We start from the raw sequence: 16,780 nt of genomic DNA on the forward strand, positions 1-16,780 counted from the left end.
ACACACACACACACACACACACACACACACACACACACGCCCTGTCTGTCTCCAATACCATCACACTGGGAATTAGGATGCCAACATACGATCTTGGGGAAATGTAATTCAGTCAGATGCAGGGTTTGTTCCAATGGTGACTCTGAACGCCTTCCCTAAACCTACTGAATGTTCTGCAGAATCTGCTTTTGGGTGGTTAGCTATGCTGAAGTGGGAGAAGGTTCTCGATAGGATGCTTTAGACTGCTTTTAGCTGTTTCTAGTGAGAGTGGGAGCCAGAGCCAGTGCGCACACATGTGAGCATGGAGGTTTGGCTTCACAGAGAGGCTCAACGCTCCACATGTTCTTGACAGCACTAAGACATGAGACCTTGACTGACGCAGAGCTGAATATAAGGTGGTCGGTGATATGTTTTTACAGAATGCATGGAAAGATCCCTACATCCAATGTCTAAATCTATGTTAAGAGTCTAGGGGCTCTCTCCTTTGAAAACAATTAAAAATGGTATCTTTTTATGTGGTGTCATGTGTGTTGGGCACACACCCTCCTACTTTATTCTACATCTATCATATCTTCTTGTTTGTTTCTATGTAATCATCTCATATAAAGAGATCTAAAGGCAGGGTGATGGTGCATGCCTTTAATCCCAGCACTCCGGAGGCAGATATCTGAGTTCAAGGCCAGCCTGGTCTACAAAGCGAGTTCCAGGACAGCCAGGGCTACACAGAGAAACCCTGTCTTGAATATGTGTGTGTGTGTGTGTGTGTGTGTGTGTATACACATACATATATGCAGATAATTTCTTACCTCACAAGCATTAGGACCTGAGTCCATTCCTGAGCAAGGATGTAAAGAGCTGGGCTCAGGGGCGTGCACTTGAAGTCTCAGGACCAAGGAGACTGAGACAGGCAGATTCTTGGAGCTCACTGTCCAGCTAGTCTAGCTGAACTGATGGGACCCAGACTCTGTCAGGGACCCTGTCTCAAAACCAACTAACCAACCAACCAACCAACCAACCAACCAACCAACAAACCAATAAGATGAATGGGTTCTGAGGAATGACGTTGAAGGCTGATCTCTGGTCTCCACACTTCCATGTGCATCTCTACACATATAAACATGCATGCCCCCTCCAAGACATAAGTATGATTCTAAAGAGATTACTGGGGTACGTTGTTTAGTAAACGATTGTTGGGAAAATTGATTGGTTTCCATCAATTGTTCTCAGTAAAAAGCCAAGAAAGCTGGGGAGATATTGTAGTGCACTACCAGACACGGTACCAGGTGCCTGTAACCCAGCACAGAGAACCTTGAGTTCGAGGCCAGCCTGGGCACATAGGAAAACTGTCTCTCATAAACCTAAGCACTGGGGATGGAGGTTAATGGTAGAGCACTTACCTAGTCAGTTCAAAGGCCCTGGTTCAAGCCCCTCTCCCCTGCTGCACAGTAGGAGAAAAGAGAGAGAAGGAGAAAAAGGGAAGAGAGAGCTTAATGAAAGCAAGGTCACCCCCACACCAGACAGAGCATGTGGTTAGATTAGTTGTCATTAGAGTTGGAAGAGATGAAATTTAGGGTTCCTTTGCCAGCCATTCATTTCTTCGACAGTTCCTGGGGGATTGTTTGAGTGAATAAGACAGGCATAGCCCCTTCCTGTTCCATGGCATTCTTGCTCTCTAAGGGAAAGGATTCAAGTGAGTGACAGATTGCAGGGAAGTTTGGCGCTAATACTCTCCTGGTGCCTTTGTGTCCTTAGGGACCACACCTAGCCCAGGCTGGATGGCTTTATACTGAGACATTTGTTCTGCCTTCACTGGCAAACATGTGCAGAAGCGTCAGATTGGTCGGATGTGCTTAGACTGTGCTAGCCCCCAAAGGGAGATCTAAACCAAAGGGAAAATGCAGAGCCTCATCCAGAGTCAAGTGAGAGAGCCAACGAACAACTTGCAAACTGGCCGGGATAATGATTCAAATGGTAGTTGTCCAAGGCTACAGGAGAATGTGGAGGCAGGGACAGTGATACGGGAAGAGATATTGCTGCCATGTGAAGGAGCAGGAACTCAGTGGACCCATAGAAGCCATCAAGGAACAGGGTTCAGGCTGAACCTTGAAGTACACGTAAGGATGGTCCTATTCAGCCAGGATTTCTCAGGTCTAAAGTTCAGTTCTGTTTGATCATCCAAACTAGCTAGACAGATCACCACATCACCCAGTCACCCATTGTTCCCTGGTGGGTGACAAGCTGTGGTCAAGACTGTAAACAGAAGTAGAGCGTCTGTCTGTCCACCAGGTGAGGTGGCAGACGCCTTTAATCCCATCAGGGGCAGGAGAATCTCTGCAAGTTCCAGGACAGTCAGAGCTACATAGCAAGACCCTGTCTAAAAAACAAGCAGACAAACAAATGAGTGTGAATCTCCTCCCGAGAGTTCACACCTGAACTGATATGGCCCGAAATATCCGGTCACTTCCAAAGCCTTCCCGCTAATCACAGTGTTCAGGGAGACAGGAGTGTCTGGGCCAGTGGCAAGGTGGCATCTAAATAGAACGCTAGCACTATTGTTCTCCAGGTTGGAGCATGACGCATGAGGCTTTCCAGGCAATGATTATATATATATAATGAAATTCATCGTTTTCCTCCAAAACTAATACATATTATTTAAAAAAAAATTAGAGGAAGACTGGCAAGTAGAATGTAAAGGTACAGGAGGGCCAGCAAGCTAGCTCAGACAGCTGGAGTTTGATCTCCGGGACCCACATGGTGGAAGGAGAGAACCGTCTCCTACATGTTCTTCCCTGATCTCTACATGTGTGCTATGGTGCATTCCCCCTCCCCCAGGTCAGAAAATAAATGGAATAACCATTTTAAAGAGAAAAATACAGGGATGGTAAACCAAGGCAATTGCTCTCGCGCTTGAATGATTTTCTTGCTTTTTTTTCATGACCTCAGAAGCATGACTGTTTTATATCTACGATCGTTTATAACTTGCCTTTGTCATTTGACATGATGGCAAAATAAAATTCTTATAACTTTATGTGAGTGTGTCTAAACATCTCACTGTTTCTGTACTGTTGTCTTCTAGCCTTACTTAAGCAGGCTTTGCCAAAGGGGAATTGCCAGAAGAAACGAAGAGAGTCATCAAGACTCTCAAAGTATTATATGTGTGTGTGTGTGTGTGTGTGTGTGTGTGCATATTGTGAATTTTTCCCTAATGGGCGCATTGGTTTTTATTTTCATAGTATAACAGTGCACACATTCAATTGTAAATTATTTGCCATTATTTCTTACTTCGAACACATTTTAGACAAAGAATTAAGACTGTCTTTATATCTGATTGGTTCAAAAGAAAGCATAGGTCCTTGATTGTGTGTTGGGGCCAAATCCAAGACCTCCCACATGCTAAGTCCTGACTCTTACTCCTGATCCACGTCTGTACCAGAAAGCAGTCATCCTGCACAGCATCAGCCCCATCCTTGCACTGGACGGCACAGAACTTTGCCTGAAGTTTCCACTATAAGTTGTTGCAGAAACGGGCTATGTACAGAAATTCTGCACCGGCTTTTGAACTGTCACCGGTTCTGTGTGCTGGGACAGGGTTCTCTTTCATTTTAGCCACGTTTGCACTTAGCGTCAGAGGCACATACATGTCTTACCTTAGCTTATGAAGTGAGGGGCTCCATAGCCACTGTTCTTCATATGAAGACTGAGAAAAGGCCAAGTTTACTTACGTATGAGCCTGTTCTATTACAATGCAAACTTCCTAAACAACAGGGTCCCCCTTCTAACTGCTGAGTTGGGGAGTAAAGTGTTCCTCAACCCCCTCTGTTCAAACCACAGCACACACAGAGTTAGAGTCCTGTTTCTAGAAGCCTTGGCACATAGCAGCAGCGAGTGACCATTCTGCTTGGTGGCGAAGGTGGGGGACAGTGAGAAGTGACTTCTGAGCAGGTGACTTACTACAGGAATCCAGTAAGGAGCAGACAGGAAGGAACTGTGCCACTCTGGTGAGAACAGAGGAGCCGGAGGCGGTGACTACATCCCAGAGCTCCTTAGTCAGCAGCGTCTTCTGGCATCTTCTGGTAAGTGCAGTTCACTCTCAAGAGGAGAGCCCTGAGAGCCATTCACTCCAGTCTTCTTCTGGGATGAGCTAGGGTTCTCAAGTGTCCACCCTATAGAACGGCATCTGGAACCACAGGTGTGTGGGTGTCACCATGCCCGACTCTCTATCTTTAGCAGGCCAGTTGATCTGAGATTTAGCCCGTGTTAGCTTCAGCATGTCTGCCCTACCTGACATGCAGGGTGCTTCCCTGGCTCTCTCTGTAAGCAGCACTGTGGTCATAACAATGAACGAATGTCACTTAGAATGAGTTGCAGCAGGTGTCAGCTTGACTTTTATCATATTGGATGGCTATTTCCTGAGAGCAAACTGTACCTGGTGCTGGCCAGAGAGCCTACGGTGGAGAAGCAGAGAGTTCAAAGCAGAATTACCTGTTAAGGCGCTGGTAGGCTGTGGGCAGGCATACGAGGGGCTGAGTGATGGGGCAAGGGCAGGAAGCTAGACAGGAACCCAAAGATCGTGCAGGAGGATGAGGTGTGGCCCGGCTGCTGCAGGGAGTGTCCCACTCTGAGGTTGACTTTCTCCTTTGATTTAAGGGTGTCCTTGAGACTCTCAAACCTCACTCAGCTCTTGCAGAACCAGGCCACAGAGGACCATTTTGCTATTTCGTGAGCATGGCCCTCTGACCAGGTGGCTTCGGAGAATAAGCCTGTCTGCTCCTCTCCACCCTCTGATGGGCTCCCCTGGGACTGCGATGGAGAGCCCCTCCCTCTTTGAGGAAGTCAGTGCTATGAGGTGCAACAGGACACCTGGGCCTAGTGACAGTGACTCACTATGTGCCCTCTGGGCAAGTTATTTCGTCTCCTTGGTTCCTTCCTCTTTCAGAACTGGAACAGACTCCTTGTAGCTATAAAGGTTTGCTGGAGATCACTGCAGAACTTCAGCGTGAGCGCGCATGTGTGTGTGTGTGTGTGTGTGTGTGTGTGTGTGTGCATGTGCTGCATGTGCACGTGTACGTGCGTGCATGTGTGTGTGTGTGTGTGCGTGCGTGTATGTGTGTGTGTATGTGTGTGCGTGTATGTGTGTGTGTGTATGTGTGTGTGTTAGCCTTTCTGTTTTACGGGGTGCTAAGGCAGCAGGGAAGCCGTCCTTCCCTCCCCCCATCTCCACACGTGTGTGTGTCTCTCATTACTGTCAGGAGGCGCTAAGATGGCCCCATGGAGATGCGAACAAACCCCTTAATTAGGCACTGTTCCCACATCCTAAGAGGGACCAGCCTGGGCCTGGCTGCTCTGGCATTGTGGGGAGCCTAGCACATGGGGGCAAAAGGGGGCAGGAGGGCACAAGAGGGCACAGGAGGGCGCAGAAGGGGGAGGCTGCGGCCAGGGCATCTGAAGGACTCAGCAGGTTTACACTTCGCTGACCTGATGGATGAATGGGGCCCTGTCCACCCACAGGGGGCCTGGAATCTTCAATTACGGCAATTACATCAACAGGTCGGAAGGGCAGCAGTTTCCACTGAAGAGGTTCAGGGCTTTAAAGAAAAATCCTAAAGCCACTGTTTTCCCTGCTTTCTTTTAAAGGGACTAGGCCGATCAAAGACGACCCCATCTCCAGTCTAATTGGACCATAGGTAGAAAAGAAAGACGTGGCTGGGTTTTGTGTGAGAGCTGGCTGGCACGCGCTCACCCACCTCTGGCTCCTGTCCCGTTTGGTTTTGTGTTTAGAGACCCCAGCCGCACAATGCTTTGAACTCGTCACCTTTTAGAGGAATAAGACATGGTGCCGCCGTCGCCTCTGAGTCTCCCAGCGTGCTGGGCAGTAGTGCAATCAAGAAGGATGGATTCCTTGGGAAAGCCACTAGCGTCTCTGTGATGGATTCCTTGGAAAAGCCACTAGCGTCTCTTTCCCTCATCAGTAAAAGCAACTCACTGCTGTCTGCCTGTCCAAAGGGCCCAGCTGCAACCGCATACCTCCCACCTAACTGGGCATTTTCTTTTCCTCAGCACCTGTTAAGTAGTTAAGACCAAGTAAGGCTCTTACACCGGCAACAAACGATTGCTGCCTGAGAATTTCCTAGAAATGTAGATCTTAGACCTCACTCCAGATAAACAGAAATCTGCATTTTATTTACCAAGTTCTCCAGGAAATTTGTGGACACATTCAGAGCTAGGGAGTGATTTTTCTAGACTGAAACTTGCTATGACGGACAAAAGCAAGCAAGGGGCAGGGAGCCTGGAGCTCACTCATTTCCATCAGAAAAATGAGGATTTATTCTTTCCTCCGCGAGGGACGTTGTGAGGCCCAGAAGGAGCAGTTTATCATTGCAAAGGTATTTCATCCAGTCACCGAGTAATGCAACTGGTGGACGTGTGCTGAACAGCACTATCGGGGAGGTTTGGGGCTCTTGAAATATATTCTCTATTTAGGAGCAATTTGAAGTCATCTAAAGGTCTAAAAGAAATACCTTCCATAAAGGGTGGCAAGTCAAATGTCTGTGCTTAAAATAGTGGGTGACAAAGGGCGAAGCGGCCGACTCGGAAGGGGTCACCCATGTTGACTGGGCATTGTGCTTCCAGCATGTCTAGCTCATCATCAAAGTCGGCGTCTAGCATCCCTGGGGATTTATCCCCGCCTTTCTCCCCTATCATCACCTCCGTGTGTCCACAGCAGTGGGATGTGTGTGGCTGCCAGTCATGGGACAGGGGACAGAAATGGAGACGCCATGGAGGACCCAGAAAATGTCTCCCATCAGAGGCAGCTTACACCCTGGATCCACTAAGAGTGTGGGGACCACTCTCTTGGAGAGCTAACGTGATGTGGAGTGTTTGGTCACAGCTGGCCAGACAGGGAGTGGGGCATCGATGTGGCTGCGTGAAGATGCAGAGTCACTTCCTGTTATGTGTGCCAGGGCAACATGACTAGAAACCTAGTACTGCAAAGCGTGAGTTTGACCAGAGGTTGAGCTCTCAGTGGCTTCCCCCGGGCCACCAGAGATTTTGGTCCCTTGTGGAACACCCTGTCATAGTAAAGGTGAGGACTGAGGGAGCATGGTTTCTCGGTAGGTGAGACCAGCAGTGTGCTGTATTCCCAGGTTCCTCCTGCTTGGCTCTCAGTGATTAAGCTAAAGGCAAGGACTTTGTTTTGCTTGTATTGGATAGCACCCTTGGGTGCTGAGTTAAAACTTAACCAACCTTGCAAATAAGGGTTATCTGTTGGTCTCTGGCATGGCCACCAGGGCAAAGGCTTTCTGCACCATTGCTCTGTGTGGACACTCATTCTCTTTGGGAACACAGTGCGATGAGACCCTGCCACTGGTCCTTGTCAGTGTAGAGCGGTATGGGTGGACAGTGTTTAGGGGACCCAGGGCATTGCTGCTCTAGGTGGATCCTTACTGTGAATGTGACTAGCAATGTGGTACCATAGACGGAGCGTGAGATTAGGAACCAGGCCTGACTGGCTACCAATGTGGGTGTCTCATCAGACAGTGTGGCACTTGGGAAAGCACTTCATTGCCTGCACCCCACTTTCCCACCCCACTTGGGGTGGTCTGCCCTTGCCACATCATGAGGACTGAAGGAGAGTACAGTCCCACAGATGTTGGCTATCAAAGACTCTTGGTGTGACTCAGCCTCCCAGGAGCCTAGGGCTTGAGAATCAACTGCCTTCAGTTCATGAAGCCATAGCAACATCAGAGCTGATGTTGGAAGGCTCCACCCTGCAGAACCATGGCCACATATCTATCCTTAGAAACATGCGTGTGCACATGTGTGCATGCATACATATATATATGTATATACACACACATTTATATATATTCAATTACAAAGTGTTTATTGTGCTTACACACTCCAGTTTCAGGGGATCCAACACCTTCTTCTGGCATCTGAAGGCACCAAGGACACACACATGGTGCACAGACAGGCATGCAGGCAAAAACACCCATACACATAAAATCAAAACGAATAAATCTATTAGATTTACATAGCTGTTTTGAGAGCCCTGTATGTGGGATGTCTTGTTTTAGTAAGGATGGGTTAGGTAACGCTATGGCAACACTGGAGGCAACAGATACCCATGTCTCACAGCGTTGCTCTTTAGTAAACAATCTGCAGCTGGCTGCAAGGCTGGCCTGTGCCCAGCACCTCAGCATGGTACACAGAAACCACTGTAGCCAGAAGAGAGAGGGTGGAGAGTCCTGCATCTGGCCGGAAATGATACTGATTGCCGTCTGTGCTCTACCAGACAGAAGATGTCAGGTTGCCACACCTAACTTCAAGCAGACAAGGAACAGCTCTTAGGAAATAAAATCTGGAAATACCGTGAGCCTTGCGATAGCTTCCACACTGGACCTGCAGTCCTTAGCCAAACCCCAGATGCATCTTCACCCTGTGCTTACACATAGGAAGAAATGGAGGCTTAGTGGGTCCTGCACATTCACACGGCTTATAAAAGGGAGGTGTGGGATTTTAATTAGAAAGTCTGATTGCAAAGTGTTTGCTGTTACCTATGAGCCTTTGTCACATACATGACTGTATTTCATGATTAAAAAAAATATTGCAGTTGGACTGGAGAGTTGGCTCAGTGGTTAAGAACACTGGCTGCTCTTCCAGAGGACACAGGTTCAATTCCCAGCACCCACATGGCAGCTCACAACTGTTTGTAACTGAGAGTTCCGGGAGGATCTGACACCCTCATACAGACAAGACACTAGTAAACATAAAAGAAAATTAAATAAATTTTAAAAAATAAAGAACACTGCTAGCAAGGTAGTAGCAGACAGATGACAGACATGCTGTAGATCGCATGTGGAGGGACGTCACATCTGTGAAGGAGAGCCCTGCTGGCAAAGGTGACTCTCAACTCTAGATCTTGACCAGGTCAGATTCAGACATTGAGAGATGTTTATTTTATCAGTTGTTTTCCCTATCAGTGTGTTACGTACGGAGGACCAACTCTGAAGTCCATTTACTCCACATACTTGGCTTACTGGAGGGATGGGGGCTCCCAGGGAAGTTGTTCTGAATTGGGTTTGACCAAGGAACTTTTCTGGAATGGGCCCTAGGGAGGGAGAAACCAGAAACAAAGGCCAAGTAGGAACTGGGTTTGATTACCCAGTGCAGCCTCCCTCTCTTTCTCCTTTCCCTTCCTCCCTTCTTCCCTCCCTACCTTTTCCCCTCAGCCTTGCTGTCTGCTTAGGCTAGTGCTGTGTGTGGTGTGTGTGTGTGTGTGTGTGTGTGTGTGTGTGTAGGGACATGGTTGGGGGTATAAGAAAAGTTTGGCTCCCCGAGGTCTCATAGGATAAGGCCCCAAGGTCCAGTGTTTGTCTAGAAACTCAAGAAGAAACCTCCAGAGTGAGGCAGTGACCCCATGGAGGAGTGTGCGTAACTGGAGGAAAAGAAAATAAACCTGCCACACAGTGCACAGCCTGCAGGTCGTGGGGGAGTGCCAGCCTGCCGCTCAGGGCTGATGAGTCAGGAGCAGACTATTTCGCCAGCATGCCGCAGCCTGGACGCTGCTGCCCTGCCCTGGCCCCTCACACCTGGCCTTGCCCACAGCTGGGTTCCAGCCAGCCTCCTCCTGTCCTCCTTCCTCCCAGGAGCCAGGTTGGGGAAGGCAGCTGAAGCAAAAGACAGTGTTTGGGTGGGTTTTATTCTCCTCCTCTCTGGGCTCCCCCAACTCTGACTCAGGGAGAATTTGTGGGTCAGAGATAGAGTAGTACCTCAGGGGTGGTTTGGATACTGAGGGGTAAGAGGAGCCGGGGGCCACTTTTGTACATACTCAGTGTGGCACTTTCAGAGTTTATCAGCTGCCAACAAAGGGCCTGACCGAAAAATCTCTACTGGAGAAGCCATCTGGTGAGCCTTTCTGGGACTCTACTATTTAATTCTCGCTCACCTCTCTACACCTCTCATCCATTACTCTGGGAGATAACGGCCCACCTCAGAAGCCTTCTAGACCAGCAGTTACCAAGCACAGTGGATCATCGAACAGGAAGCTTTAAAAAACTCATTCTCTCTGAGCAGTGGCAGCTCACATCTTTAATCCCAGCAAGCAGCAGGCAGAGGCAGACAAATTTCTGAGTTTGAAGCTAGCCTGGTCTACAGTGAGAGTTCCAGAACATACAGGGTTATTTGCAGAGAAACCCTGTCTCAAACAAAACAAAATTAAAAAAAAAACAAACAAACAAAAAACCAAACCAAACCAAACCAAACAAACACGTTCTGTCTGAACTGAGGTTCAGCTGGTAGAGTGATTGCAGAGCATACATTCGGCATGGTGGCACATACATGTAATCCCAGCCGAGAGAGAGAGAGAGAGAGAGAGAGAGAGAGAGAGAGAGAGAGAGAGAGAGAGAGAGGGAGGGAGGGAGGGAGGGAGGGAGAGAGAGAGAGAGAGAGAGAGAATACCTCAGGCTCAGCTCCAGAGTTCTGACTTCTCATCCCTGGGCAAGGACTGATTTTGGAGGTCTCACGCCCTGTGGGCCATCCCATGGGAGGTCACAGTGGAGACCAAGAGTGTTAACGGCTTGTCTTTAAACGGTAACTTGCTTTCCTTGTGCGGATTTATGGCTTGTATTAAGGGCTAGCTTTCCAGACCTGCTGGGAGGACTAGCACTGCCTCTCCATCTCCTCACTACAGGTTGCCTGGATGCAGGCCTCCTGCAAGGAGCCAGTTTTCTGCACTGGCCCAGAGCCAATCCATGCAGGGAAAGAAGCCCATCCCCACATGGACCACAGTGTTCTTCTGGATGCTTCCTTTAATGTGGTAAGTCAGAATTGTGGCCCCGAGGGCTTTAGTCTGCTGGGCTTTGAGGAGACACAGACAGCCCCACCTCTGCCCCAGGCACACCAGGCCTGGCTAAAGGGGAGGAGGCATTCTGGGTGGACTGGGACCAGTCTGCAGAGTGCTTTCAGTTTCTTTTCTTTTTCTCTAGTTCTCTGCCTCTCGCTCTCCTACAGGGTCTCATTATGTTGCTCTGACTGTCCTGGAACTCACTATGGACTCACTATGTAGACCAGGCTGGTCTCAAACTCACAGAGAACTGCCTACCCTTGTTGGCCTTCCAAGTACAGGGATTGAAGGCATGAACCACTACGCCAGGCTTCGTTTTCATTTATTCATTTCAAGTACTTCATAAAAAGACAGTATCAGCTTTGCTCCAGGTACCCAAGTCTTTGGTCCTATAGGACCTGAAGGGCTGGGAGGGCAGAGGATGGTGGGTGGACCTTCTGTACCCATGGACACACAGAATCCAAAGATAAGTGTGGCTCTGGGGATCTGGGGCCCTCAGACTGTGTGTGTGCATGAGTGTGTCCACATGCGTATAACGTGGGATGTGTGCGTCTGCCCTTGCAGCTGTCCATAACCCACCTCTGCTTCTGTGGATTCAACCATGGCTGATATTTGAAAAAAAATCTGCACTGACTGTGTATATACTTTTCCTTGCCATTGTTATTCCCTAAATAATACAGTATAGCAATCATTTCCATAATATTCATGCTGTATTAGGTATTGTAAGTAAGCCTGAGATGTTCTGGAGGACATGCTTAGCTTAGGTTTTATGCAAATACTGTGCCATTTAAATAATTCATATATTTCTTTTTTGAGACAGGAAATTGATGTCTGAGTTGGTCTTAAATGCCAGGGTTCAAACCTCTGCTTTGGGGATAGCGGGACTCCAGCCACCCACACTCACCAGGCTCCTGTGCCATTTTATATAAGGAACCGGAGCACTCGCTGATCTTGGTACCCATCTCCCACAAACACCAAGAGAATGACATTTATGTAGACAGGCAAATCTGGTAAAACCTTACCACACTGTCATATGAGTCTGACATCTTTAGACAGTCTCTTTATTATTCTTTGCAACTTCAAATTTATTTATTCCAATTATTTTCTATGTTTTATTGTTTTAAAATGTATATCCAAGCCAGGTGATGGTGGCGCATGCCTTTGATCCCAGCACTTGAGGCAGAGGCAGGTAGATCTCTGTGAGTTCGAAGCCAACCTGGTCCACAAAGTAAGGACTACACAGGAAAAACCCCCATCTTGAAAAACAAACAAACAAAGAAACAAACAAACAGGTAGAGGGTACGTAGCTTATTCAAGGACACGGAGCGCACTAGCGGCTGGGCTTCGGAGGCCCTCGTCTAGGCAAACCTCACTTATCACATCCTCCAGTTTCCGGACCTGCCTGTTTTAACTCAGCTGAAAGACCAGTTTTTGAGGGCAGTGTTCGCTGAACATGCACTCGGTCTGGTCTCTGTGCCTCAGTTTCTCACGCTTTCCGTCCTTGTGCCATGACAGACAGAAGTGAGTTGTTTTTCACTTGACACTTGCGGCTCCTGCTGGATTGTAAGCTCCTTGAGGACTAACTTCTCATTTCTGACTGAATCCCGAGGGCGCATAGAGACCAGAAAGACTGAGCGACAGGGTGAGCCAAGGGCGCACACAGGTGGACACACACAGGCCAACATGTCTGCGCTCCACTTTCTTTTAAAGTTTGATTGCTCTCTGTGCCAAGCGGATGTGAGGAGAAGGCCTGAGAAGGGCCATCCGCCGAGAAGCATGCTGTCTCTGGAAAGGACATCTGAGAACAAATGGCACCATTTGGGAAGGGAGGAGGATGATCCTCCTTGGCCACCCACCCACCAAGGCTCTTCTGGGAGAGAATGAAGCTCTTGCATGCAGGTGACACGGGGATCCTCGAGATGGGGTAGCGAGAGTGCAGTAGTGCCATCTTTCCAGAAATGAAAACTGCCCGTTAGCCACTCGGCGTCATGTCTTCCTGCCCTGGGCCGCTGCTGAGCTCCCTCCTTCCATTGTGGATGAGCATCGACAACAGACTGGACCTGCATCTGCGGCTGATGCACACCTGTGGGGAATGGAGGCAAGTGCCCGTGGGAGCAAGGGGCAGGGCAGCTGTGGCCAGAGTGTGCCCACTAACCAAGGAATTGTCATTCTGCCTTTTCGATACTTACCACATCCCACACTCGAGCAAAGCATGAAGGTGAGGGTCAGTGAGTATTATAAAATTTGCCAGTCTCCTGGCCCTCTCCCTCCCTATGTTCATCCGGTTGTCGGTTTTTCAAGATGACTGTAATGGGAGGTGTGAGCTTGAACAACCAGAAATGAATGCATATGATGCCTGGACCCGGCTATGTTCACTGCTCCCACGAGAGTCTTCACCAGTGCCCTCAGTTGGGTTCTGTTAGCTGCACAGGGCTCCCCCATGTTGCTTGGGAAAATGCCCGTAGTGACTAAATAGCCAGGCTCCAGCCTTTGGGGGGAGCCTTTCGTTGTGGCGGGAACAAAGAGTATTGAGGCATATTGATGGGACATGAAGGAATTGTCACCACTAACCACACTGCAGTGCCACACATATGCTTGGTCCCTTCAAGACTGAGTACAAAGGTAAAATGCAAACTAGACTTTGGAGATTTAAAGTTGAAATGTAAACCATCTTATTTAAGACTGTTTTTAAACATTTGTTTGAAGTTAAATCATATTTTAAATATATCAGCTATATAAAATATGTGACAAATTGTGGACTGGCGAGATGGCTCAGTGGCTAAGAGCACTGGCTGCTCTTCCAGAGGACCTGGGTTCAATTCCCAGGACCCTCATGGCAGCTCACAACTGCCTGTGACTCCAGTCCCAAGGGCTCTGACACCTTCACATCAAGGCATGTGAAGTAAAGTTAAATAAATTATTATTTTTTAAATGTGACAAATCAATTTCAGCCATTTTTTTTCTTACTTTTGTATTATGTGGCATTTAGACTATTTGAAATTCTGGACGTGGTGTGTGCACACGCTTGCGTGCGTGTGTGCTTTTGTATATGTATTCAACACACTTCCATTGAATTAAGTTCCCCTAGGGCCTAGAATCAGGTACAGTGGAGGTGTGAAAAGCTGGTGGGGCAGGAGGGGAAAGCAAAGGAATAAGAAGGAACATGAGCAATGGCATGGGGTCTTCCAGGCTGGTCTGGGAGCGCTGGGCTTCCACCTTCCTCATGGTGATGAGCTGGAAGTTCCCAGGATTGGTCTCCTCCCCTCCCTGCCTCTGGTTCCCCTGTATGTAAGACCCTGAAGGGAGAAGAGGATGCCACCCCCAGGAGGGCGGGAGCACCCTTGCTTTGTCCCTGCTGTTGCTGGTACCAAGTGGGTGCTCGCTGAGTAAATGAATGGGAATAGGAAGACAGAAATTTGCCATTCTTCTTTTGGGGGAAGAATAGGCTTGTGGAAGCATCAGGGCTTGGAGGGTTCTGATGACACCTTTGAAGATGCCTTTGTCTATAAATCCAAGGCTCCTAACAGAGGCGTGATGCATCCAGGGCCCATAGGTGCTAATAGCACATCAAGGGCCACCTCCAATTTCTTCACTACATTGAAAAAGAATCACCCAGAGGAATGACTGAGTGAAATTTCTGCTCACCTTTGGCAACATGTACTACACTGAGCGCCTGGCCAGGGAAGCTTCCTCCTTTCTGCCCTTTCTAGGACAGGTAATGGCTGGAGGAAGAACGGGACCAGCAGGATCCCACTCATACCAAAGGCTCAGGTTGTCCAATGCTCTGTGTGTGTGTGCTCAGGTGGGGCCCTACCATCTCTTGGCCTCATCTCCCTGGGTCTGAAGAATCTAGAGTCAATCCTGAGGGAGACTGGAGGAGCCTGCAGGCTAGGCTCAGCAGCCACAGCCCCTAAATCATTCATGCAGGGGTGGGACAGGCCAAGAGGCACGGAGGGGATTTTCATAGATTATATTGAAAGAATTACAATGGTGCGGGAAAGAAGCCGGGTTCCCACAGGGTCTGGTCACTCCTGTGGGGACTGTGGGAGCTGGGCCTGGCTGCCTCTTTCTCTCTGGGCAGCAGCACACATAGCTTTTAATAATTAAGTAACTTTAATTGTCCTGGGAAAGCTGAGCTTGCCTTGGGGCACAGGGCACTAACTCACATTGTTACCAAGAGAGATTAACAAATGAGGACTGAGAGATGATTCTCTTTTTCAGGGCTCCTCACTGTTAAGCCTTGTTAACCAAATTTTAGAACTTCGTGTATCTGCTTTGAGGGCTGGGGGGGGGGGAGACCCAGGACCCAGAAACTAAGGCTTGTGAAATTTAACTCCATGCCTCTGCAAGGCAGTTTTTAAAACATCAGACAGGACAATGTTACCATTTATTGATTCTATTCTGGTAATGGAACTTTCATTCAAGACAGAAGAATTAATAAATAATAATACATTAATAAAAATGCATTCTTTTCAATGTATCTGTTGCTTAGAAATGATCTCACTTTAGTGTTTGGGAGTAACTCTCCTCTCTGGTCCTTTGAAAAATGTTCTAAATCCTGTCATTTCATATAAACGGATACCAACAATGTGATTGGCACGTGGATATGCAATAAATAATTGATGAACTAATGAGCGCAGTAATGAAAGGAGGAAGGATCTTTAAAAAAAAAAAAAAGGATTGTCCTTCTACAAATATCCACGGTCGATATGAAGGGCAAGGCAGGAGGAGAGGTCCAGAGTCTGGATGAAGGAGCCTGGGCTGGGAAACGGCATCAGGATGGATTACCGGTGGCACAGCCGGGGAGGAAGGATGGGGAGCTTAAAAGTTAGCATGAGAGTGGGTCTTTGGGCATAGCTAACAGTCACTAATCTTTGATTGACCCCCCTGGACTGTGGCTGCTTCCTGACCAAGTCCCAGTGACTTGGTGGCGCTTCTCTGGCCCTTCCTTCCATCTGCACGACAAGTATTTGTGCCCTAGACGATACAAATTGTTCCGTGTGGTAGTTTCTGCGAGCACTGTGGCAGGCTCTCTTCTCAGGGGTCAAGCAACACTGGCTGGATGCCTCTGTTCTCCAGGTACCACGGCTCTAGGCCAGCGGTTCTCAAGCTGTGGGTCGGGACCCCCTTGAGGGTTTGAACGACCCTTTCATAAGGGGCTGCCTAAGTCCATCCGAAAGCAGGGATATTTGCATTGTGATTCATAACAGTAACAAAAATTACAGTTGTGAATTATAAATTGCTACTTCAGTTGTGAATTGTACTTTTCTGGTTAGAGGTCAGCATGACATGAGGAATATGTATTGAAGAGTCACAGCATGAGAAAGGTTGAGAACCACGGACAGAAAGAGACCTTAGCTTTGAATCTGGAGTGTCCAATACTCCCTTCTGTCTGAGCCTCAGTTTCCTTATCTATGAAATGGGAATGATAGAATATGGATGTGAACTCTTGGGGGGCGGGAGGACAACAGTAGAAGTTCCTGGTCAGCTTCTCCCAGGAGCCTCATGTGGGGGTCATCTTAGGGCGCTTCCTTCCCTCTGTCTCATCTGAAGCTTCCCTTCTACTTCAGTTCCCACTCAGTGCCCCTTATATATGGCTCAGGCTGCCCCCTCTCTCGAGTCTTCGAATAGGAACTGGGAAGCCTTTTGTCCTGTGATGTCACCTTGACTGTGGACAGAGGCTGGTGACTGGGGTGGTTGTCCCCTGGCTGTCAGTTAATGTTCACAGAGAGGCTGGTGATGAACAAGGATACTGGCTGATTAAGCTCAAGGTAGGATTTCTCTCAGGGCCTGTATAGGTCACGAATTTAGAAGGTCACTTTCTTCCAGGTGTTCTGTGTCCCAGTGTCAGTTTGTGACTAAGTCTGTCACCTAAGGGATAAATAGAGAAATGCCTTCGAGGAGCCACGGTGGAGCTCGACCACATGGACGTCC

The sequence above is a fragment of the Arvicola amphibius genome, chromosome 10 (assembly GCF_903992535.2).
Source record: "Arvicola amphibius chromosome 10, mArvAmp1.2, whole genome shotgun sequence".
NCBI lineage: Eukaryota > Metazoa > Chordata > Mammalia > Rodentia > Cricetidae > Arvicola > Arvicola amphibius.